The 23,662-nt window shown below is 36.4% G+C and overlaps 1 long non-coding RNA gene across 1 annotated transcript in view; it reads left to right on the top strand.

The window, feature by feature from the left end:
• Positions 1 to 23,662, top strand: part of LOC106040983 (uncharacterized) — a 272,553-nt gene that overhangs the window by 17,143 nt on the left and 231,748 nt on the right. Inside the window, exons 4-8 of the long non-coding RNA XR_010831119.1 lie at positions 3,302 to 3,378; positions 8,719 to 8,802; positions 10,121 to 10,190; positions 15,201 to 15,397; positions 22,309 to 22,393. This is a non-coding gene — a long non-coding RNA (uncharacterized lncRNA). The remainder of the gene's footprint in view (positions 1 to 3,301; positions 3,379 to 8,718; positions 8,803 to 10,120; positions 10,191 to 15,200; positions 15,398 to 22,308; positions 22,394 to 23,662) is intronic.

A 23,662-nucleotide genomic window follows, 5' to 3' on the forward strand; every position in this document is an offset into this window, starting at 1 on the left:
GCTGGTACCAATTTGTCATTGCCACCATCTAAATGGTACCCAGTTCTTTCAATATTATTCTGTTGCAGAAATGCAGGGATTTTTTTCATTTTTCTTCTCATTCCTTAGCCTTATGATTCCTGTACTTTATATTGTATGTAAATATCAATGGATGAAACCTCCATGCAGAAAGTTCTGGAATTGTAATGACAAATCTATGTGTTTTTTTACTAATAGCTTTAATAAAAATTTCAGGCCCTCTCCTTTTCTATAGTTATGGGGGGGTTGGGATTTTTTTGTTTGTTTTGTTTTGTCTGGAAGTGCTAACTGATGGATAAAATAGGTTTATTTCATATTATTTATTTGGAAAATCTGCTGCTAGTTTCCATGGTTGCTCAGAGATCTAAAAAGGTGAATGAATTTTAAATATTTAAAAATCTACCACAAGTAGCGTGTATTGTCAACTCCAGAGATAAAGAGAAGAATCATTTTATGGACATTTAAGTCTAATGTTTAGAGGAAGGGAAGAGATACTATCTGTATCTTCAAGGAGGAAGAGAGTAATTCAGTTATCACATGGATGTTGAGAGCTATGCAGTGTTTATCGGAATAAGAGAGCAGAGGGAGCATATTAGCTTAATGTGGACTCTGAAACACTGTACCCATCTCTTCCCATATGAGAAGACGTATTTGCAGATGTGACCAATATTTCTTAAATGCCAAACTTTGCTAGCTTGCAAATTACAAGATGTTCATCATTTATCATATTATTTTAGACCACTCTTGTGGCCTGTCACTATAGCAACTCTATTGGCTTCTGCAGCAACACCTGGTCCTATCAGTAGCTATATACTGTGGAAGTTTGTTCATAAATAATCCATGTGAAAGTGAATGTAGCTGTCATGTTAATTTGTGGCTAACCTGGTTCTGGCAAGTTTATAATTATATTTATGAAGCAAATAAAGCAGATTGTTTGCTTTTTCTTCTGCAATGACTTAACACAAACTGACAGAAACAAATAAAAGAAGCTTCACTAATCACAGTCAAAGTAAAAAAGAATGTCATAGGGACGTTCTAGATACCATCTCACGAATATAGTCCTAAATCTGGCCTACTGTCTCTCTGACCTCCAGTTAATAGACAGTGTGGTGCTCTTGTAAATGTGTTTACCTTCAAAGCAAATATTATATACAAGGTTACTTGCTTAATTCCCTCCCTCCTACACTACATTTCCCACCTTCAACTCTTTCCTAATCTTCTCCACCCTGCTCTTAGAGTTGGAGATAACACTCACAGATGACATATAATAATCAATAACACTGATGTTTAAGAATATTACTTTAAATCAAGAAAGACACATTTTGGTTAAGCTTCTGTTCACCATTCAGTCTAATCAGTGGATAATAGCAAATTGAGAATTTGCAGCTCACTTGAGTTCCAGTGTCTCCTCTCCAGACGAGACATTTTGTGGCGGACCGTTTCACACATAGGTCATAGAATTGCTAGCTTTGGAAGGAGTCAAAAATAGTGAATTGTACTGTTTTTTTTTTTTTTTCATTGCTCTCAATAGCTGAATATACGGGTAGGAGGTAGCTGGAGAAGTAGAAGAGTCTGCAATTCCACCCTTCTTTTGCTTCAACAGACATTTCAACTAGGAATTGCAATATTGCTGGTATAAAGTAGGAGAAAATAATCTCAGACTGAAAATGAACTGTTTGAGAAACTGTAAGGAGAAAGTGTACCCACAGGACATAATATCCTCTGGAATTACTCCTTATACATCACTGTCTGATGAAAACTTTCTGATTATATTTAGAGGAGTAGAGTGTTATCTCTTTAGCCAAGATAAACAGCTAAGTTGACAAAATATTGATTGTCATCAGTAGGCATTGCAGTTTGATACTGAAAAAGATATGCAGATGACATAATTATAGTTCCTTGTCTCTACTCCTGTTTGGTAAAATGACTATTTAAATTATTAGCAAATGTTATACTTTTTTTCTTTCTCCTGTCTGTAAAGGTATTCTGCACTCTATTTGCATTCCGGCAAAGGAAATAAATTTATTTTATCCACTAAAGGATTACTAATGCACATGTTTAATTTATTTGAGATCCTATTTTTACTATTTCCTGTATTACAGGATACTTTCATTAATTTATATATAACAATTTATCATAATTATGCCAATTACTCTTTCTGCCATTCTCTGGAAAGAATTCTTTAAATACAGTATATACGACAAGATTTACAAAACAGAATAACCAAATAACCAGCTGAAACCAAAGGAAATCTGTTTTCAGGAGTAAAGTCTGTACAACACAGCTACAACTCACGCTGTAGTATTGTTGCTATAGAAAGTTAGCTTCTTCAGTTTCCTGCCTTGTCTTTTGTAAATGCCAGGGTAGTTAGGAATGTCTTTGAGTTTATATCTGTGTATATAATTCATAGAGGAATTACATTTGGAGATGCTGAGGATAGCTGACCTGCTTTTATCCCCGGAAGGATATCCATTCAATGGATCCCTGAAGAAAAAAAAAGAAATTCCTACCTTGTGATAGTGTAATACTTAACAACAATGAAACATGTGCATAAAAATCTTGTTGAATTGAACAAGGTCATTAATGCAGGAGCAGCAAGTGAGAATATAGTAACAAATGAGACAGAGAAATGAACCCCACTGTTCATTGGACCTAAAAGAGAGGACAGGCTACCTCAGTGTCACAAGGATACAATGTCCAGCTAATGAATCTGACCTTAGTAGTTCTAGTGTATGCAAAGGGGGGACAATCCCAATAAACTGTGTACCTAGTTAGTGTTTTGAAAGAACTCCCTCCTGAAAGCTGAAAGAAGTTATGAATGGGTGATTTAATACGATTTTAAATATCAATTCATGTTAGAAAGTTTTTGTCTGAGCAGCCTATTACATGAAAATAAATCATACCAGAGCAACTTTGATAGGTGCATCTGATTTGAATAATCTTGCATGTATTAGATATCAGCACTGGCCAAAACCATAATTACCTCTGCATGTGTATCTTTAAGATTGGGTTATCATATGATCCAAAAACAGTATTCAAAACAGAACCCTTACAGTATCTCACTGAAAGGCTATGTAATCTGCATGGGATGCAGTCCCAGTAGACACAGAGTGAAGGTTTGCTCTTGGCCGAACTGGTAATACCACTTTTTTTCAGAAAAGAAGCATCATGAGGTTCTCTGCTTTTCCCAGGGTTAATACCCGTAAGGGGAATCAGATGCAATGTGCATGCTCCTTTGCCTGTGCACAATTTCTTCTTGACATGTCTTAGTTTGTTCCTTCAGGTGATTGACTTGTGGAGTGAGTCATAAGTATAGAGGTGCTGATAATCCAGAAATAATCTACAGAAGGGAGAAATAAGGTAATTATGCCTATACTTTAGCCTTGTAAATCTTTAACATTTGGCAGTGAAAGGAGCTGAAGTGTATCACTAAAGTCTGCCATAATCAGGTAAAATATTATGCATACCTGGAATGCTTTGAGGGGCAAATGAAAGTCAAGAAATGAACTGGGGAGATACGACTCCAGAATTTCTGTTAGCAATGATTAGCTTTATATTTTGCTTGCATTCCTCTTGCATGTATCTGTGTGAAAATGGTATGACATTTCCTATGACAATCTTTAATAAGATTGCAACATTTTCATACACAGATTTTTTTGCTATGACTTATCCCATTGTCTCCAATGAGAATGCTCGTGTAAAAAGATGAATGAAAGTATTTGGTTATCTGTCAAGTTTTTGCTTAATCTGTCTACTCTAAATTCTACTGATGTCTGCCTTTAAAAATCAGCATTTCTGCAGCCTTTCCAGTTTCTTGACCTTTGTTAGTTGCTTTTAGATTCAGATTTGGAAAACACCATGTACAGTCCTGCTCTTTCATGTTTTCTTTTTCTTATCATAAAGACAAGAATGGTGTCAATTGCCAGACGTTTGTTATATGAGAGAGAAAGGATGGTTTTAAAACGTAGGAGAGACTTTGGTAAAAATATGTTTTTTGAGTGCAAATATGATTCAGCAATTAAATTTGATTTGATAATGAAAAAAAATAAATCAAGAACAAAAGCCAAACAAATTTTCTACTACAACAGGGGGACAGCCCATTCCCCAAACCCCAGACTGTATCTTAACGATGTTAAATGATGATTTGCAATTTCCCTACACAAAACCTTAGCAAGCAGCTTTCTAAACTTTCTTAAGACTTTTCAAGTAGTAGCTGCAGCTAATGTGAACCACAGTAAATAAATCTTACCATCACTTTGTGGTGTTACTACAGGTTTCTAATTTTATAGCTACTTAATTGGAATGAATAAATAAATAAATATTTTTTACTGTGGAGCTGAAAATTATTATATTTTACTGGAACAGCAGAATCTTATCCTAATTGTTATTGATTATGCTAACCTACAGCAGATTTACAAATATTTCTGAGCTTGTAAAAATATTAAGTATTTATTTGTGTCAATTTGAATTTGCAGAATACATTGTACTTGTTTTTCTTCAAATGATTGTCTCTATCTCAAGTTACTTTTTTAGGATTATTTATTTTTTCTCCTTGCTTTAGTTAGCAGGAAAATGTTGGATAGTGACCAAGTGGTCCCAAATCTCAAAGCTTTTTCCACCAATTGATCAAAACAGAACTCAGGTGGAGAACTGCAATTTGGGGTTATAATTCTTGGGTGTTGGTAAACTGATTTAAGGTAGCTAATGCCATTCATCACTGAAATAAGAAAGCCTATGGGATTGAAGAACCAGATAACTTTAGACCTCAGATTAAGTAGAAAAGATCAAGTGTACATCTGAAATAACAGCAAGTTTTCCACCCCAAATATTCTCAGCACAAAGCACAACATATTTTGATCAGAGAGTATCTAATATGACGTTTGCAAACTTCATAAAATATACATACCTTTCTCTGTCTGATCTTAAAACACTTATGCTTTGAAGAAATTATTATGAAGTCAATCTTGTTCATTTATTTTTGTTCTGTTTATTGCATTCAGGGGTAGAGAGGAAAGATACTAAAATGAGAGAACCTGGTAAAGAGAGAAAACAAATTCTTGTTTATAAAATGAAAATGAATAATAAATTTAATAAATAAATAAAGTATAGGGAAGCCTGAAATGATTCTGTAGGAATGATTCAAACTAACTATTTTAAAGCTTCTAATAGGAGTTTAGCTGAGAAGAGTTATTGAACATACTGCCATTTCCTTGTATACACACCTGGATTTCCTTTGTGTGGAAATCAAGGAATGTGAAGATAGCGTGCAGCCACATCTTGACCCACAGTGTGCAGGCTGGAGGTAGCCTAGCATGCACCCAGAACTAGAAATTTTAGGGTGCCCCCATTTCAGATGTATTCAGTGCATGTATCCAGCCTGAAGAAGAGAAGGCTCTGGGGAGACCTCATTGCAGTTTTTCAATACTTATAGGGGGCTTATAAAATAGATGGAGAACACCTTTTTGCTCAGGCAGATAATGATAGGACAAAGGAAATGGTTTTAAACTAAAGGAGAGGAGATTTAGATTAAAGTTAGGAGGAAATCCTTCACTCAGAGGGTGTTGGGGCACTGACACAGGTTGCACAGAGGAGCTGTGGATGCTCCATCCCTGGAGGTGTTCAAGGCCAGGTTGGATGAGGTCCTGGGCAACCTGATCTAGTGGTACGTGTCCCTGCCCATGACAGGGGGTTGGAACTAGGTGATATTTAAGGCCCCTTCCAACCCAAATCATTCTGTGATTCTATGTTAATGTATTCTCCTTCTGTGGAAGACAAGTCAGTCTACAGGACTGCTGCTGTAACAGCACTGCTCTCTGTTGATTAAGCAGCAGGTTAAAATTACAGTCCAATGTGCAGGTGTCCTATACTGGCTATGATGCTTCTTTGAAAGAGATATCTACACCAAACAGAGGATGGAAACAGCCTTAAGTAAAATGTCTCTGTGTTAAAAATACAGAAATCTAAATGTCACCCTTGGTAAGGCTGGCATTGCAAGTTTGGTGCAGTCTGTTGAAGGGAAGCCAATGAAAACCGGAGGGAAGAAATAGAAAGCATCTGTCCGAAAAGAGGTGGTACCCAGTTCTAGCAGCACTAAAAGATGAAAAACCAACAATCTGCATCAGCCTGCATGTGCAACAAACTGTAGGAACAAGAGAAAGATGTTCAGTTCATCTGCATGCAGCAACTGCTTTGGGGCAGGGTGCTTGGTTTCTCTTATTTGCTCTGCCTCTGGCCACTCACTGGCCATCAAGGTGTTGTATGTTTGTAGCCATCTATTCTGCCATTGCAGTACCTGGCATGCTGTGGCTCACTACTGATAGTTGCTGTACTGATGTGATCCTGGCTATGGAACCCACTCCCATCTCAACTGAACTAGCAAGGCTTTCAGCCTCACCGATGGTTCTCTCTTGATATGCTGTCTCTTTACCCCTTTACAGAAGCTCTTGTGCTTACGGACAGTGGCATAATGCAGGGCTATCTCTGAAAACTTCTGGACATTTTGGAAGGAAGATACTTGCAAAAAAAGGCTAAATGATAAGAACCTGAGAAACAAATAAAGGAATGATACAGTATATTTTGTATGCTTCAAAGCTATTCTATGCTTTAAAGTTATTCTAATAAGCAGAATTCCTGTCTCCCTACTGTTAATTAGGCTTATTTATTCTGGTCATCAGTTTTTCTTTTGTTCTGCAAGCGATTTTCTGTTCACTCCAAGTAATCTTCTGACTTGTTAAGGAGTTTGATTTTGACAGAAGACTAGAGGTCTCAAAGCTTTGAACTACCTACAGTTTTCAGATCAGTGACTCTCTTGAGGAAGTATATTGTTTCAGTGATAAGAATTAAGGGGGAAAGAAAAGGGGTGATCGTGGTGGAGCTTGGGTTTACCTGCTTTGTTGATGTGCTAGGTGACTTACTGAAAACAGAATCAGCTGTTTCTCCTTTCTTAATAGAATTTGGAGGGAGATGGGAGGGCAGTGGGAGGAGTTTGGAGGATGTGGAGGAAGGACTTAATATTGCAAAAGTGACAAAGAAGGATACTGGAATGCATAGGAAAGAACTGAGGGTACCGTAGAGAGGGACAGAGAATAAAAGGATGCGAGTCATAAAGCTATGGGAAGGATTTAGTTAGCCATACTCCTTGTGAAAGACGTAATTTAAATGCAGAAATTTTCTGAAGTCTCATATCTTTTCATTAATCTCCAGGTTAGCACTTCAAAAAGGCTTGCCATAAATTCAGCAGTAGACAGTTTCCTCCCTTTGGTGCAAGAATTCCCTGTATTAGGTTTTACACCTCCGTTTTTTTCTTTCAGAATTAGCACCAAGCAGCTATATGCCACATGCACGCTTCTCTATTATAGGCAATCCCCAGGAAGCTCATTAAGTTTTCTTTATGGCTCCTATGCACTGCTGGAACCATACCTAAGTGGAGTGTCTGACTGTCAGTGATTAGATACCACGATGGTATATACTTTAGAAAATATCATAGTTGGCATACAGAAATAGACAAATATAACAGCACTGCAGAGGGCCATTTATTCAACAGGAATTTCAGTTGCATAAACAGTAACACTTACACGGTTCCTGACACTGGCTTCCAGTTTCAATAGCAAAATTATTTCTGAAAGAGCTCCTGTGTAACCATACTGTACAGCAGAAATAAATATATCCTAAATTCTGAAAAAATTGTGGATGTCAGAGATGAGCAGGTAACTACTAGTTTAAAAATTTACTGTTTATAATTCTATTTTGAGCATATTGGTGTAAAATACTTCTCTGAGGCAAATACCCCCATGAGAAATATGATATTGGTGCAATTTTTGGTGGGTAATTGAGGGAAAATAATATTTTTAGTAAAATATTCCAGTTTAATGTGATGCTTATTGTTAAAAAACAAGTGACAGACTGGAATAATGCCAACAGATAGTCTATTCTGAAACGAAATATGCCTGGTCTTTAACTCATAACAAGAGCTTTTATTGGTGCTTGTGCTGGTAATCATGAGGAACTGATGATGTTAGCAAGGACTACTACTTTGACAGTACTCTACTAAAAATACTACGGTAAAATGTTCTTTTCCTTCTCCCTTTATTTTGTTCTGACTTTCCTCCCTTTCCCAAGCTTTCCCCCCTTTCCCAAGGTTTCTGATTATCAGTTAAAGTTCTTGACTCTATTTTTCCATGACCAGTCATCTTTTCTGTTTCGGCTCTCCTTACTTTTTTCTACAGCTACATCCTATTGATTTATTGCACATTTTTTGTTGTATTTAAGTAAATGGGTTGATGTTTCATATTAAAGTTATAGTTTCTAACACTTATGAGAAAACAGTAATAAAGCCATGATGGTCATAAGATCATAATGTGTATGCTTTGTAATGTTATGAGGCACATCCCACTAAGGTGGTTGTACCAGTCATGTTTGAAAGCGTCTTGTAAAAAGTTAGTTAACGCATTGTATCTCAGCACCCACTAGTAGTCCAGTAATGCCACTAGTAAGTGCACAGTTCTACCTGTACCAGTTGGACTCAGAAAAGAAAGAATGTTTAAAATGTCAGTCCCCTTTTCCCGTATTTTCTATTGCTTGGTGCGGTCTAAGTAGAGCTACACATGTAATATTCTCTGTTTTGCACTGCAGCTCTCTGTTTTATTTATTTATTTATTTATTTTTGAGAAACAGCTAAATTCTTGATGACTTTCACTGCAGCCTTACACAGTGAGCTGTGAATCGCACCAGAACCATGTGTGATGTAACAGAACCATACATTCCACAGATTCCCTTTCCCAAAAGGTTAGTACAACCATTTTCTGAAGATTGTTACCTCATTAATAGCACCTTCACCATTTCAGCTGGACCCAGAATGACTGCTGAAGCTGAAGGGACGTCTTCACTGGTACACATGGACAGAACTGGAAATGCTCATGCCTGTGTTCCTCTATACGGCCCATCTGAGCAGAGGGGAGAGCAGAGGTTACAGGCTGCACCTCTCTGACCCCACAGCCCTGGGCATGGCTTGGCTTCCACCATACGTCAGAATAACAACGAGCTGCTCTAATTTCTCTTGGCAGAAAGAGCTCCCTGGAGGCATTTCTCTGTTTCTGAATACTTTGCGTTAGTCGCAGACACTGTTTAAGATACTATGTCTGTGTCAAGGATAGGGAATATGTTGCATAAAGCACTTTGCTCATAGGCCTGTTAAAGGCACCTTTATGTCTCTAATGGACTAGACCAGTGCATGAGGGATTAATCAAAGGGCAGAAATGATTTCCCTTCCTATTTCAAGAAATATTAGTATCTTACAGACCTTATTTTCATTTTCTTACAGCAATTCAGAAGCCAAATGAATGCTTCAGGACAAGTCTCTTATTACTCAGGGTCAGTAAAGGATGGGAGCTTTACTGAGGCAATATATTTACTTCTTGGAAGAGTATCTTCTGTCAATTCCCATTTTCTTCTTGTTTCTGAGCTTGCCTAGGAGCAATTCTGGCAAGTTCTGAAGGAAATCACCATGGAAGGTCACTATGACAGGACTCTATGAATGTCTCAGAGAGCCTTCAGTAGGAGTTAGAGGAACATATTTTATTTTCTCTAATAGTTTCTACAAAACAACAAACTCCCAGTAATAACCTGTGTACTTGTGTGATGTTTTTCCGTATCTGAAACAAAACTGCTAATGATACAGTTCACAGCATGCACCATCTCCACTGTAATATATCATGTACTTTGGAAGCAAGTTGGTCTAGATGAAGTAGGCTAACCCTTTCTATTTGTTTACTAACTTAATTAAAAAAAAAAAGAAAACAAACCAATGAATTACTCTAAGCAGCTTTTTAAATTATTTTAAATTATTTTATTTTAAATTCTTCCCCTTGTCCCTCATCTATGATATCCCTACACATTCCCTACTTTGTAAAACTGACATAACTCATTTTCATCCCAACAGGTATGACTTTTCTGCAATCAGCTGTAGATGAAATCGGAGTTTTCCAACCTCTGTGAGAGGGAAAATAAGTGTTCTTATGCTTTTCTATTTTAAGTAACAAACACATTAGAGGTATAGATGGTGGAAGTTCTAATCACCTCTCTTTCCCTTTGTTCTTTGTTTCAGTGAGTTCTAGTTGGCTCTGACCTGCTAATACCTGATTTGAAAACCAAGAGAGGAAATGAACTCATGATGGGTAAATATTTACCAATGCAATTACATGTTTTTTATGTACTTTGTTTAGTAGTACTGTTGCCGGTGTTGGTTTCCAGAAAAAATCTATAATGAAGCGTATCACCTACTACTATTAGTCCCTGTTATAAGGGACTAAGAGCCATTTCTTAAGAGACTGGTTCCTCATCAAATTAATGCACAAGAACAACAATAACAAAATATATAGGGGAAAAAAAAAAAAGGATAAAAATGTTGGTTGAAAAGAAAGTTGCCTACTGAAATGTTCCTCTCAAAGTAGGACTATCACCAGCCCTAGATCAGGTCAGCAAGAGCTGTCTGTTGAAGTCTGAAGAACCTCCAAGGACTGAGTTTGCATTGCTCTGACAGTGCATTGTTAGCTGATTTTCAGCTAGGCATCCACAGATACTACCCAACCTTTTCCAGCATAGTTGATACTCTTCAGGTTGGCTTCCAGCCTGTTCTGACACACAAGGTTATTCTGCCCTAGGTGCAGAACTTTCTGCTTTTTCCCTGTTGAACTTCGGTTGGCCAAATGCTTAAGTTTTTCAAGGTCTTTCTGGTCTGACTGGGTAAATCACAGTGCTTAGAGACTGGATCTCTGAAATGCGTCGAAAGTTCAGACTTAGACAATTTGACCACAGTGAAGTAAGCTTATTATTACAGTGAGTGTCTTCATTGTTATAAAGACTCATCAGCAGTTAATTTCTTTACCCTTGATGTAAAACTTTGTGAACACGAGTGTTCTGCTGAAGCAGATCTATGCCTGATCTCATCCCATGTGCTCTAACTTGCCTTATCATCTATCCTGTAAACTTCCAAAGCCCTGAGTTTTGTCTTCCTCATTTGTTGTACTGCAATAAATCCAGCAATAAAACCGAAAGGTTTCACCTAGTCCAAATCTAGAACAGGCGTTCTAGATTCTGGCTGGCCCATTTCAAGTATTACTGATCTTGCAGGTATAGTTAGCTCACAGGCAAATTTATTTCAGAATCATCTTAACCACCAGCAATTTTTAAAAAGCTACTGTATTAAATTCTGCCAGGAAACAGTGCAGCAGATTCTGCTAGTAATTATTGCATTTTATTTCATTGATCAACATAAAAATATACCTAATTTTCAAATGCATAAAATAAGAACATTGTTAAAATTCTTTAAAAAAAAAATAAATTATTGACTTTCTAAGGTCTATTTTCATGTTTTACTCCACCATTGAATCATTTCAAAATCATTGAAAGGAAAGGTGTTATACTAGTGTAAAATCAATAAGAAGGGAGTTGAAAAGGGCCGTATTTTCCACATGCAGTGAATGAGAAATGAAAGAAAGGTTTATAATATCATAAACCTTGGAACTGTGTCTGGTGATTATCCTAGATATGGCCTGCCAGGGAAATGACCACCATCTGCTGCTGCCCACCAGTGTCCTGAAAATGCAATCAGGCTGCTAGTATTCACTGAAGCTAGCAGTAAAGTAATCCTCTCAGTTTCAGCTCTTAAGATTACATGTAATTGTGTGTAAGATTCAGTCTCAGTCTGCACAGATTTTTCAGGTTCTCAAGTTCTGAAGATGGAAATTGATCACATTTACCTTAAACTTGCTGTTTAGCTTCCCTCTTTGTATTTGTATGTCATTGCTACTTTAGTTTTTAAATTGCTGATAAAAAACAAACCAAACCAACCAAACAAACAAAAAAAAAAAACCTGCAGAGATTTCTGTATTCTCTCTGGTTCATGGATTCAGAAGTGGGGCTTTTTTTTTTTTTTTTCATGAAGCAGCTTTGAACTGAAGTTAATCTTTTTTCCTTACGAATTAAGATAAGACTGCTTTTAAAACATAGAAAATATTTCAAGGTTCTGAGAGAGCTTCAGGTATATACACACATCTCCGCAGGGAAAATACAGAAACTAAGACAAGGTGTGATAAAGAAATCTGCTGAAGTGAAAGTAGAGAGAAACGGCATAGAAAAGTTAGATTACAAGAAGGACGTGAAATAGAAAGGAAGAGAGGTTTTAAAGAATACAAGGAACCCCTAATTCAAGTTTGTCTGTTCATATGTGCCTGTAACTTTTCAATGCAATAAGGTACCTTCACAAACGATTTCACTGGTAAAATGAGAAGAAGAATAGAAAAAAAATACTCTGTGAGTTCCTAGTACTTCAAAGTATAGCAGAGTTTTAATATATTCAACCAATAGCTTCTGGAAATAGAGGAATTCAGAATTTAGGGAGAAATGGGAATATGAATAAAGCACAAAGGAGAGAAGTTGTGTGGGGATTCTGTTTTGTTTGCTCTCACTCCCCCATTTCAGATGGATTAAAGAATTATTAAAAATTAAAATGCAAAATCACTCTCATTCTCACTTGGTTTGTCTGGTTTCAGCTTAATTGGGTAATGAAGGATCCAATTCTTCATCTGTTTTTGGCTATGATGTAAGGGGTCTCCGCTAATCATTTGGAGTGGCTTGCTGCAGTAGTGATATATTCATTACACTGCTATGAGCAGTTGCACTGCTCATTGAGAGAATGCAGGACAAGACAGGCAAAAAACACTGGAGAAGGATTTTTATTTATTTATTTATTTTTGTCAGTGTGAAATAATACACTTTGCCTTCTGTGAATGAAAACAAGACTCAGGATCTATAGTGATATTAGACACAAACTAAGGATGAAAATAAATTCTGCTGTAAGAGGTATTTCCCAAGAGATAGCCATCTCAATTTTTGGTCAGTGCTAAGAAAAGGGAAAAAGAGTTTAGCATTCAAGCTGAACTTGACCAAATCATAGAATGTGTTTGCAAAAGTAGGATTATGAATGTTTTACAAAAATATTCTACAATTTTTTTTCACTTAATTGTGAAAGTATCATTGGGGTGCGGTGGAAGATGTTACGTTAATGGCAGCATTACAAAGGAAAATAAATACATTGGCCTTTCAAGCAGTAACAGGCACTGAAGATATAATTTCCACTCCATGACACAGAAAATCCTGTTGCGTATATAAATAGGGAGGAAAATAACAGCTTACGTATTATACTAAAACAACCTATTAGCCTATATTAGGGACTCCCATGCATAAGCTTAAGAGAGCAAGAGGGTTGTAAATTCCTCTAACTCCCTTGCCTACCTCACTGCCTCTGTGACTGTTAGTCACACTGCGTTTCCCAAACTCTCCTGTGTGCAGTGTGGAAAACACAGCTGATAATACAGAAGGAAAGAAGGCACAGCATTTGCCTGTAGCAGCAGGAGGCAGAGGGCACAGCAGAAGATATTCTCATTGGTATTGGTCTTCTGAGACAGCTGTAGCAGCTTTTTTTCCTTCCATCTTAACTTTCTAGTCTGTGCTTTCCTTCTAATTATAAAATAATAAAGGAACTTCACAATGATTCTGTGCAATCATCTTGAGGTTTTAGTCCCAATTCTCCATTCGCAATATTTTTATTTCAGCTTAATTTCCTTCTCTCCAGTGATATTACTTCCCAGTTACACTGAAACAAAACTTTTTGAATTATCTTTATGGATAAAGTATAGATACAAACTCAGCTAAATGTATATTAAGCAATTTATTGCAAGTGCTGCAGTACATATAATAAGGAAGATGAAACCTAATGTGGAAAAAAGACAGTTTGTTGTAACATAATTCTGTTTCTACGTTTGCCCGTGGTGAGTGAAATATGGCACAATGCATAACTGAAGACAAAGGTACAATGTAATAGATTTATCCTTATACTACTCAAGTGGAACATCCATGAAAAAGATAAGGGTCCTAACCTCACAAGTTATATAAATGATAAATGTGCTATAATATTTACTCCCTGTTTTCTTTCTCCTTTGATAATACTGTATACAGTGGCTGTTATCTTAAGATGTCTATCACAATACTATATAATTTTTTACTGTTATGTAAGTTGCTGTTTTATCTTTATAAATATGTTCCGTGTATCGATATCTTAAATCAAAATGCTAAAATTCTCATAGCATACCTACAAAATGAATAGCATCTTTACAATGCTATTTGATATGCTGAAGCCTAATAGTCTTTCTTGTTCAGGGTCTGTACTCATTTGACATGAAAACAAATAATTAAAATAAATTATAGCCTTAGAGTCTACAAACTAAGGAGACAAACAAAAATAGCTGTGCAAGAGGGAGGTTAACACAGGGATATCTGTTGACAGTGTTATGAAGACCTCAAAGGGATTCATACATTTGTCTGCCTGCAGTGATATGTGTGAGAAATTCCATGTCAGATTGTTAAGTTTAGTAGACAGGATTTCCAGTAATAGATTTTCAGAAATGTGGTTACCCAGGGGTATTGTGTACTTCCCAATTACTAGAGCATTCAGTGAGACTTTGGCCTTTTTCTTTTCCACTTGTTTGTGTTTATGCACATAACTGCTGGGTTTGCTTTTGTTTTGTGTTTTTCTGCTTATTTGGTATTACACTCAATGTACTGAGAGAGATTTTTGTGACCTTTAACACAGCTGCCAGTCGCTTTCTATAGGTGCCTGTGAGGATGCATGCCAGTTTTTCTGATGGTGATGAGTGACTCTCATAGCCATTGTCATTTCACCTCACAGCTTCTTTTAGTTGTCTTCCTCTGTTGTTTTTCTCAATGTTCAGTGGAAAGTTCTCGTGTTTTGGAAACTTTAGGTCCTGAATATTAGAAATACTGAAGGCTTTGAAATGCAGGCGGCTCTGCTGTGTTGAATAGCTAATGACCATGAAGTTTCTACTGCAAGGAAATCATTATTAACAACCCAAAACTCTCAGCTTGGGGCAGGGCATTCTCTTTACTCTGTTTTGTGTGTTCCAATATCTGTTTATTGGTGCTCATAGTTTCAGAGACAGGAGCCAACTGAAGTGATGAATGAGTAGAAACAAGGAAAGAATTTTAATAAGGAATGCTGCCTGGGCCAAGTGGCCTTCTCCGTACTTTAATATGCCTTGTGATCTTCTTGTCTCTAAACACATCAGACTATAAATAGCTTACTTTTCACCAATCTGCTACTCTTGCAGAAGAGAAAAGAGGCCCTAGGCAGGCCTACACTGTCTTGCTGGAAAAGAGCAACCCACATCAGCCACCTCGGCATGTGAGCTGCTGAGACAGCTCTTCAGACCGCATCCAGATCACAGCTGTCCTGCCCATGGAGCACCTGATCGGGGTGCTTGGAGGCTAACACCTGCCCTGCATGGCCTATGTCACCCTCTAAAAGGTTTGATCCTTTTGCAGCTATGTGTATAACCTAAAAACCGGTTTTGACAGCTGACATATAACAGATTTATGTGGCAGTATACTGACTGAAAAGGAGAAGACTGGAGGGACCAGGACAAACTGGGGTTTTTGGTGGTCTGCAAAGGAAGTCCCCCCTCCAAAGGATGTCAGCAGCTGTGCCAGAGCAAGCAGCTGAACCTGTTCCCAGTCTCTCATTATCTGAGTGCCTGAATAGAAGATGATATCCTGCACAATGACTCAAATCCAGCCTAATTCAATATCTGAAAGTTCATTTGTTTTTGGCTTATAATCCTTTGATTTTGTAGGCTTCTTTGAATAAGGCTGGTAACAAGATGTCTTTATTTCTACCCCATTCTTCTTCTGCCCCAGCTGTTTTTCCAGGACATATTAGTCCATTTAAAAAAAAAAAAAAGAGAGAGAGAATAATAAAAAACATGGGGTGATGAAGTTTCCATGGGAAAAAAAAAAATTAAATAAATCTAAGTAAATCTGAATTTAGATTCCAAAAATGAGAAAAGTTCTGGCTGAGTTTTGATTATTTTAAAGGTATTAATTTTCCCTCAACTAATGTATGAAAATGAAATTTTCACATTTAAAAAGGAGGTAGTACTTTAAATTTGATGATGACTCTCTTCTTTATGGTGAGCTACTGTTAGTTTGAACTCATATCAAACTTTTTTTAATGTGAATTAAATAATTTCAAGCTTAATGGTATCTCATTTAGCAGCATATTCACCATGTTTACCTCTTTGGATTTGAAATAATTGAATGAGTTATTCAGTTACAAGTCCAGAAATCAGAAGATTTGGGAACAGATTTTAGACTTGTCTGAATTCATCTTAGCTGTTGATGACTTCAGAGTAGTTTACCTAATCCATATTAGCTCAAGACATGGGCTTTACAATCTCTTCTAATCTATTTCTGACTCTGACAAAAAAAAAAAAAAAAGGAACCCTTACGTAAGAAGCCACCCCAGTTTTATCCCTTGTAAAATAAGATGGCAATGATTGTTACATACATACATAGGATGATGAAGATAGTTACCACTTGGATAGTGATATTGAACAATGGAATTTGAGATTTGCAGAAAACATCTGTGGAAATAAGGAACTCTATATAGGAGTGATATCTAGAAATATCTTGCAAGGGAATGGTGTACAAGAAGCAGTTTGATTTTTAGAGGGCAGGCCTGTTTTGCCCATGTTTTCATCCAATCTAGATCACAACTCTTTAGGGATAGATACCTTTCGCTCCTTACTATGGTTGCTGGACACACTGGTAATAAACTTAGCTAAAAATGCTAAGTTTCTGATGACATGGGAATGTGCATAGAGCACAGTTATTGCAATGCATTTGCCATTTCTTGGCCTATGAGTGTCTTTGTAGAAATGAAAGGTGATTTCAGTTCTGAAAATGGTGTTCCTGTTATTTCACTGTGCTGAGCTTTTCATGCAGTGCGGTAGCTATGAGAGGTAAGAGAGCTGTCCATTTTGGAAAGAAAAAGCTGAGACCATCCATTTAATGTCACTTAGGACCTATTACAGCAGGATAATTTGGTCATTTAGAATTTTAGATCAAAGTATAAACAGTTTGGAGCTATACCACATCCCAGAGGTGAGAAGATGGAGACGATTTGCAGTCATAATACCAGATGTTTAGCCATTGCTATAAATTCAACAACAAAAACTGAAAATAAAAAGCAAGCTGTTAATTGGGGATATTTGGAGTCATGTCACAGGTGAAAGATGATCTAAAATGCTATTTCGTAGTGCAATGCAATAGTGAAATTAGCACATGTCTATTATCACTGCTTGCAACTCTGCAGGAAACTAATGGAAATAGCTTAATCTTTTCAAGCTCCTCTAAAAGGAGAAATATAGGATTTCACCTGTTGCTGAGTTTTTACTTCTCTCTTATTCCTTGCCAAGTTCTTACTGCACAGCAGTTTTGTATTATTTAATGCCTTGGCTGTGGATTTAATAAATAACTGTAGAGATGAGTGATCCAATCATTCATTTTTAGTAAGTGACAGCTATAGTGATGCATTGTGATAATGGTTAGAAAGGAAAAGGGTGCAGTCTTAAAATTCCCCCTCTTGAACCAGTTTCAGGGAGTTCTCCTTCCAAAGCAGTAAAAGCAAAGGCATTAATTATGCATTTCCATTATGACAGAGCCAACATCAGCAGTGACTAAAACATAATTTGTTTAGGTGGCATTGCAGGCTGTTCTCTGATCAAGTTTTGTTTCCTACAGGGAGGCATCAGTCTTAAATTACATAGCAAGCAGGCAAGAGAAAGGAGGCAAACAATAAAACACTTCCCAGAAGAAGAAAAAGGAAAATTAGTCTCTCACCATCCTACTAAATACACAATTCTCTATTTTTGTCACTTAACGAAAAATCAGGAAAGGGGTTCAGCTTTAATTAAAAGAGCATGTTTTCTGTGGGACTCTACAGAATTATATTTTAGATTTCTAAGAATGGGTTGCTTTTAATGCAAAGGAACTTTTCCACTGGAAGGGAGGAAAGGATGATAAAATGAAAAATCCCTGAAAAGTGCTTATAAGACAGAAATGAGGGATATCTTACTACTTTGTCCTACTGTAATCTGTAGAGTAATCTGGATTTTCTTTAGTAAGGTAGGCACAAAACAAGGACCTGTATGTATCAGACAATTTAACTGTACAGGCACGGTAAAATCTATACAATTGAAGTTCAACATGCATCTTTTTGAGGAAATATATATATATTTTAAGCTAGAGTTCAGTATAATGTTATTAAGCATGGACCTAATTTTACTTTATCTTCGACTTCAGTAGATCTATTATTTTGCATAAATCTATAAATGTATTTTAGCACCTTACTGAATCAAAGACCCCAAAGGAATACTTTTGTTATTTGCTTTTAATTTTTGGCTGCTGTAATGAAGTGTTGGTTGTGATTTTGTAGTGTAATTTGACTTTTAATATCATATCCTGACTGCTTCAGTCTCTCTGTATTTGATGTGTATAAAGCAAAAGCAAATAAAAGCCAATTTCTTATTATCTCCATTGCTTACAGGAGAAACAATAAAAACTAGGATGAGCTATGTGCCATTTAACAGGAGTATCTTCCTGTTCAGCATTCTGTTTCCCTTCCAGTGGAGTTTCCTGGCATTTTCAGATGAATGAATAGGCAGACAAATTCAAAAATGTACATCATTTACCCCATGTGCAGCAAATGCTCCTTTGGAACTGCTATTGTGCAAAATCAGATTCTTTCTGAATACAGGTAAAGAACTAGAAGTGATAAAAATGAATGTGCAGAATGTTGTATGAGCTCAGCAGGTTTGATTTTAATTGAAATAGTTAATATTTGATTAAGATACTTCTGACCACTCAAACTTTCCAAAGTGATTAGATACTAAAAAGTCAGCGTTAAATATTCCTTTGAAAGGGAGTGAATGCAGCATTGTCACCTTATTGCAAGCTTTCAGCTTAGTGCAGTTTATTTCATGATTTAAACATTTAACATGATTAAATTATAAAATTAATTATACCATTTTTGTTATTTGGAACCTTAAAATACAGTGGTCTAAGAGCAGATATCTCAATACACGTCATTGATAAATGGCCAAGTTACATTGCTGTTTCCTAAAAGGAATAATGCAAATGCAGATAAAATGCTATATAAAGCCATTAAAAAACAACAACAACAACAAAAAGTTAATCTTTTACATGTGCTCTCAGTTTCATTGTTCTTAACAAGAGCAAAGGGTTAATATGAAGACTAGCTGACCTGGTGGCCTAAAGTCAGAATTTTGTACTTATTATTGAAGTGACAAAGCCTGCAAACTCCAGTGATATATTATGAGTATGTAATGGAGGGTGGATGATGTACAGGTTGTACTATACATGGATACCCTCTTCTGGCTATTTAACAGGTAGAAACTCTAAAATTAAATATTTAGAATATAGTCTGTGTCCCCTATGCTACATTCATACTTTCCTCTAGAGCATTTCATTGAATTATAACTGGATTTGTCAGTCTGCATTGAAAATGACTTTCAAAGGGTATGTCTGTATTTCCTAGTAATGGTGCACTTTGTACAAGCAGGCAGAAGAACTGCCTGCCTACAATCAGCAATTTTCTCCTGAGCATTTCAGGATAGCAAAAATAAATCAGGTTGTCTTGCAGGCATTCCATTGCTCTCTTCCCAAGGTAGAGGACAACTGGAGGAGCAAAGCAGTTCTGCTGATGCTTACTTGCCTAGCTTTAATCAATGTAGTCAGACAAGAGAAATCATATGAAACAGTGACAGAGAAGTGATACATCTGATTCTGAATAGAATGCAAGAAAGGTGGTTGGCCAAAACCATGCTCGAAGGATCCAACTTTTAATAGGAAGGATTAATTTTGCTTTGTCTGGTTACACTCCTGAAATGCAGAAACGGGTGGAGAACAGTGAAGTTACAACCCTGAGGTTCAGACCATCAGATAATCTTGTGTCATGTAGCAATGAACATATATTACAACCAGTTTATCATAGCTAATCTTATTTTGTCCCTCAACACACCCATTTCAATGTAACAGATAATAAGACAGAGTTGCCATGGTACATGCTAGTGATTTTGCTTCAGAGGCAGGAAAAGATTAAATGACTGGATAGAGGCTTGTAGGTGTCTCTTCTCTGTATGCTGGTTGGTGTATATGTATGCTGGTACATGTATGCAATCTCATCTGATGAAAATGGATAATAATATGGCAATGAAGTAGGTAAATAGGACAAATAAAATGCAAAATGCTAATTTTGAAGAATGAATGCTAATTTTGAAAAATGAAAAAAAGTAAAAATAAAAAATCCAGGCCCTACTGAAATCTATGGAAAAAAACTCCCACTGACTTAGGTAAGGGCAGAATTTCAACCCATATGCCAACGCTGAACTGTTGCAGGATTATAGATTGAGAAATCTTGTTCAGCAACTTACTCTTGCCTAAAAAAAAAATGTTGATGCATATTTCAAATCAAAACAGTGGATGGAAGAACCTCCATAAATAATGAAAATTCAGATCAGACATTAAATGTAATTCAGCACCATAGTTATTTTTTAGTACCATCTTTAGTTCTTTTTAAAGTGTTCAAGTTACTAGAGAATTTCTATTGAGAAATTGTTCTGAAGTATGTGGCAGTTAACTGTGATGACCAAATGGTCTCTCTCTGATTGTCTCTTTTGATTGGGGTAGAAGATTGCTGTGTTTGGGGAGGCAAGAAACTGTTCAAAACAGTTCTTGTTTCTGTTCTTGCTTTAGGAGGCAAGAGTGCGAGTGTCAAAAATGCAATTGCAGTGGTAGAAGCCTGCCTGCTGGAGCAGCTACAAAGTGAATTCCTATGTCACTTGGTTAATTTTCTTTTTTGTTTAGTTTACTAAAAAAAAATAAAATAAAATAAACCATTATCTTGCTTCTTTCTATTCATAATTCTTCTTTATAGCTCTTGTTACATTCTAATAGTTCAGAGTCAAACCAAAAAGAACCAGGCAACTTCAAAAAGTACGTTCGCTTTTTTGATGCTGGAAATTGAAATTAATTGATTTTTAAAATGTTTTCATTATTCTCAGATTTTGTTTGTGAAAAGTGAATATTTCTAGAAAGAATTTTGCATCCTTAGTTTTACTTTCCCTCAAAGAACAGAGTTATTTAGTGATATGTTATGTGACATTTTACATTCTGTTTGAAAAGCCATCTTTTATTTAACAGCATTCTGACAATGTTTTAAAGATAATTTACCTAAAGTCATTGTCATTTATTCACACCATTAAAATATCATGCAGGCTTCATGAACGGGGACACTAAGATGATCTTGAAAGTTCAAAAATACACTTTTTGCAAGAGCAGCTATAATACAGCTGCACTTGGGGAACAGTTTTGCTCTTATGCCTTGTGTTTATGCAGTTTTTATGACCTTAAGGAAAGATCTCAAGCTGATCCATAGTTGAAAGATTATTTTCCTCCTCATAAATATGGCACATAAGACTGACTACCCTGATTTATTGAAACCACTGAAAATGTCTTCAGTTTCTTCATGTTACAGATCAAAGCTGGGCAGCGGGAAGAGCTTTCCCCCTGTGTAAATGTTCTAGTTTTCATCTGGAGACATTAGGGCTTCCTGGGAGATGCCAGACTGAAATGGTTTGGATGTGAAAAGCGTTATTTGGTTATTATCCAGACAATAGTGAGCCATTATCTAAATTGTTCTTTTTTTTTTTTTGGGGGGGGGGGGGGGGGGGTGGGGGTGTACAATGAATGCTGGAATCTTAGCAATTTCCTTTCCAAACCCACTGAAGTGGACTAAGTTTTGGACTAAACACTGTTGTGAGCAGATTGGAGACCCAGATAAAAGAAATCAAGAAGAGAGGTTGCTCTATCTCTTCATCTCTGTAATGTGTATATTTGAAATTTGGAAATCTGCTGCTCCAGATTGGCTGCTTGTTTCCCAGACACAGTCATTCTTAAGTCCCCTTTTAACTTGCTCTCCTCAGCAGGGTTTCTTTTGCTCGCTAATTGCCAGCAGTGAAAATCTACGGAGGCAAACTGATGAGGAAGAAAAGGTTTTGAAACCAAAGTGGCTAAAAGAATTCCAGCCATTGTGAGGTGGGGAGTAAAAAAAGTTTTTTTTATCTTATTTATTTTTTATTTTTTATTTATTTTTAATTTATTTATTAGAATAAGGAAAAGGTCTACTAATTCTACTGACGATAATTTAGCATCTCAGGAAATATTTCTGCAAATTCTTATAGTTCCAGCTCTCCCCTCTGGGGCTCTTTAAATAGGCACAAGATAGACAACCAAAATAAACATGGCAACTAAATCTTCTAGATTCATGGTAAATAGTATATATTTGCTATTTTTTTCCAGCTCTGAATCACTCTATAGCTTGAGTAGAATGGCATGCAGTCCCCCTTGGTGGGGATCAAGAAGGACACACATTCTAAAGCTGCAGGTGAGTGCATTTCTTCCTTCTCACCCCAATCATTTTAAATAGCAGATATCTGTAAAATACAATGATAGATCTTAAAAAGTAGTTGTACATTTCAAATTTTCTGCTGGGAGAATTTCTAATAATTTTTGCATTTTTTTGGGGGGGGCTCTTTTTTGTTTGTTTTTGTTTGTTTGTTTTTGTTTTTACTTGGCTTATTACTAGCTAATATCAATATCTATTAACTGAAGTCATAGGCCAAGTTGGTATAGTTCTAGATGAAGACAGCAGTTGGCTGCACTGTGCTGGCACACTTACACACTTACTTACTTACAGTGAGACACATCATTAAAACAAAGTACAACATTTTACAGAGAACTGTAATATTGCAGAGGTAAACTGGCGAGACAAGCAGTTTTTACAGAATTCTCTAGAACGTCAAATTTTCCGTATTTCCAATATGTAGTTATATGTGTATAAATCAATATCTCTAAGGCTCCACACTCTTGAAATAAGGACATAACCCACACTTATTCCGGAGACTTGTAGCATGACAGGTTTAAACCAGGCTCCTTATTTAAAATTGTAAGATATGATTCCTGGATGAAAACTCAAGGGAATATGGAGTAAAAGTGTATATTTGCTATTCTACTGTATGCAACATTCATGAGAGCATTATCAGTCATTGGGTCAAGTTTCATTGTATTTCTAGAATGGGTTCAAGAAAGAACTGCAGGAGTGATTTAAGAATATATGCTTTTCAGCAGGGAATTAAAGAAAGGCCAGTGTACTCTTCTACTACCCACTCAAAAAGGTTTATGATGATTTTTCAGTTAGCATGCTGAATTGCAAGGAATACTAGGAGAAATTTGAATCCAGTTTCAAATCAAAAATAATACTTCTTTGTAAAAGGATGTAATGAATTAGTGGAGCAACATTATTAGGGATATTACAATTGAGGTCCGTCAAATGAACTTTTGGGGATGTGTCTTAGCTAAAACAGAAATGCTAGATTTCTTGCAAGAATTGCACAATGCCATTTTCTAACATTCAGAGCTTTCTGTGCTTTACTCAGTGAAGTTGAGAAGCTTTTACCATATGTTGTCTCTTTTCTACTCTTGAGTATTTTTCTGTGGCTACTTTTCTGTGACAGGATGATCACTTTTTCTTCCAGGAGATGAACAAGCTGAGGTGCTTTAACTCTTGCATGAGAATTAGAATGAGGTCTTGTTGAATTCCTTTTTTTTTGTTTTCCTTTGTTTGTTTTTGCACACTCACTTTGAACTTTTGTAT

The sequence above is a fragment of the Anser cygnoides genome, chromosome 4, assembly GCF_040182565.1.
Source record: "Anser cygnoides isolate HZ-2024a breed goose chromosome 4, Taihu_goose_T2T_genome, whole genome shotgun sequence".
NCBI classification, from domain to species: Eukaryota; Metazoa; Chordata; class Aves; order Anseriformes; family Anatidae; genus Anser; species Anser cygnoides.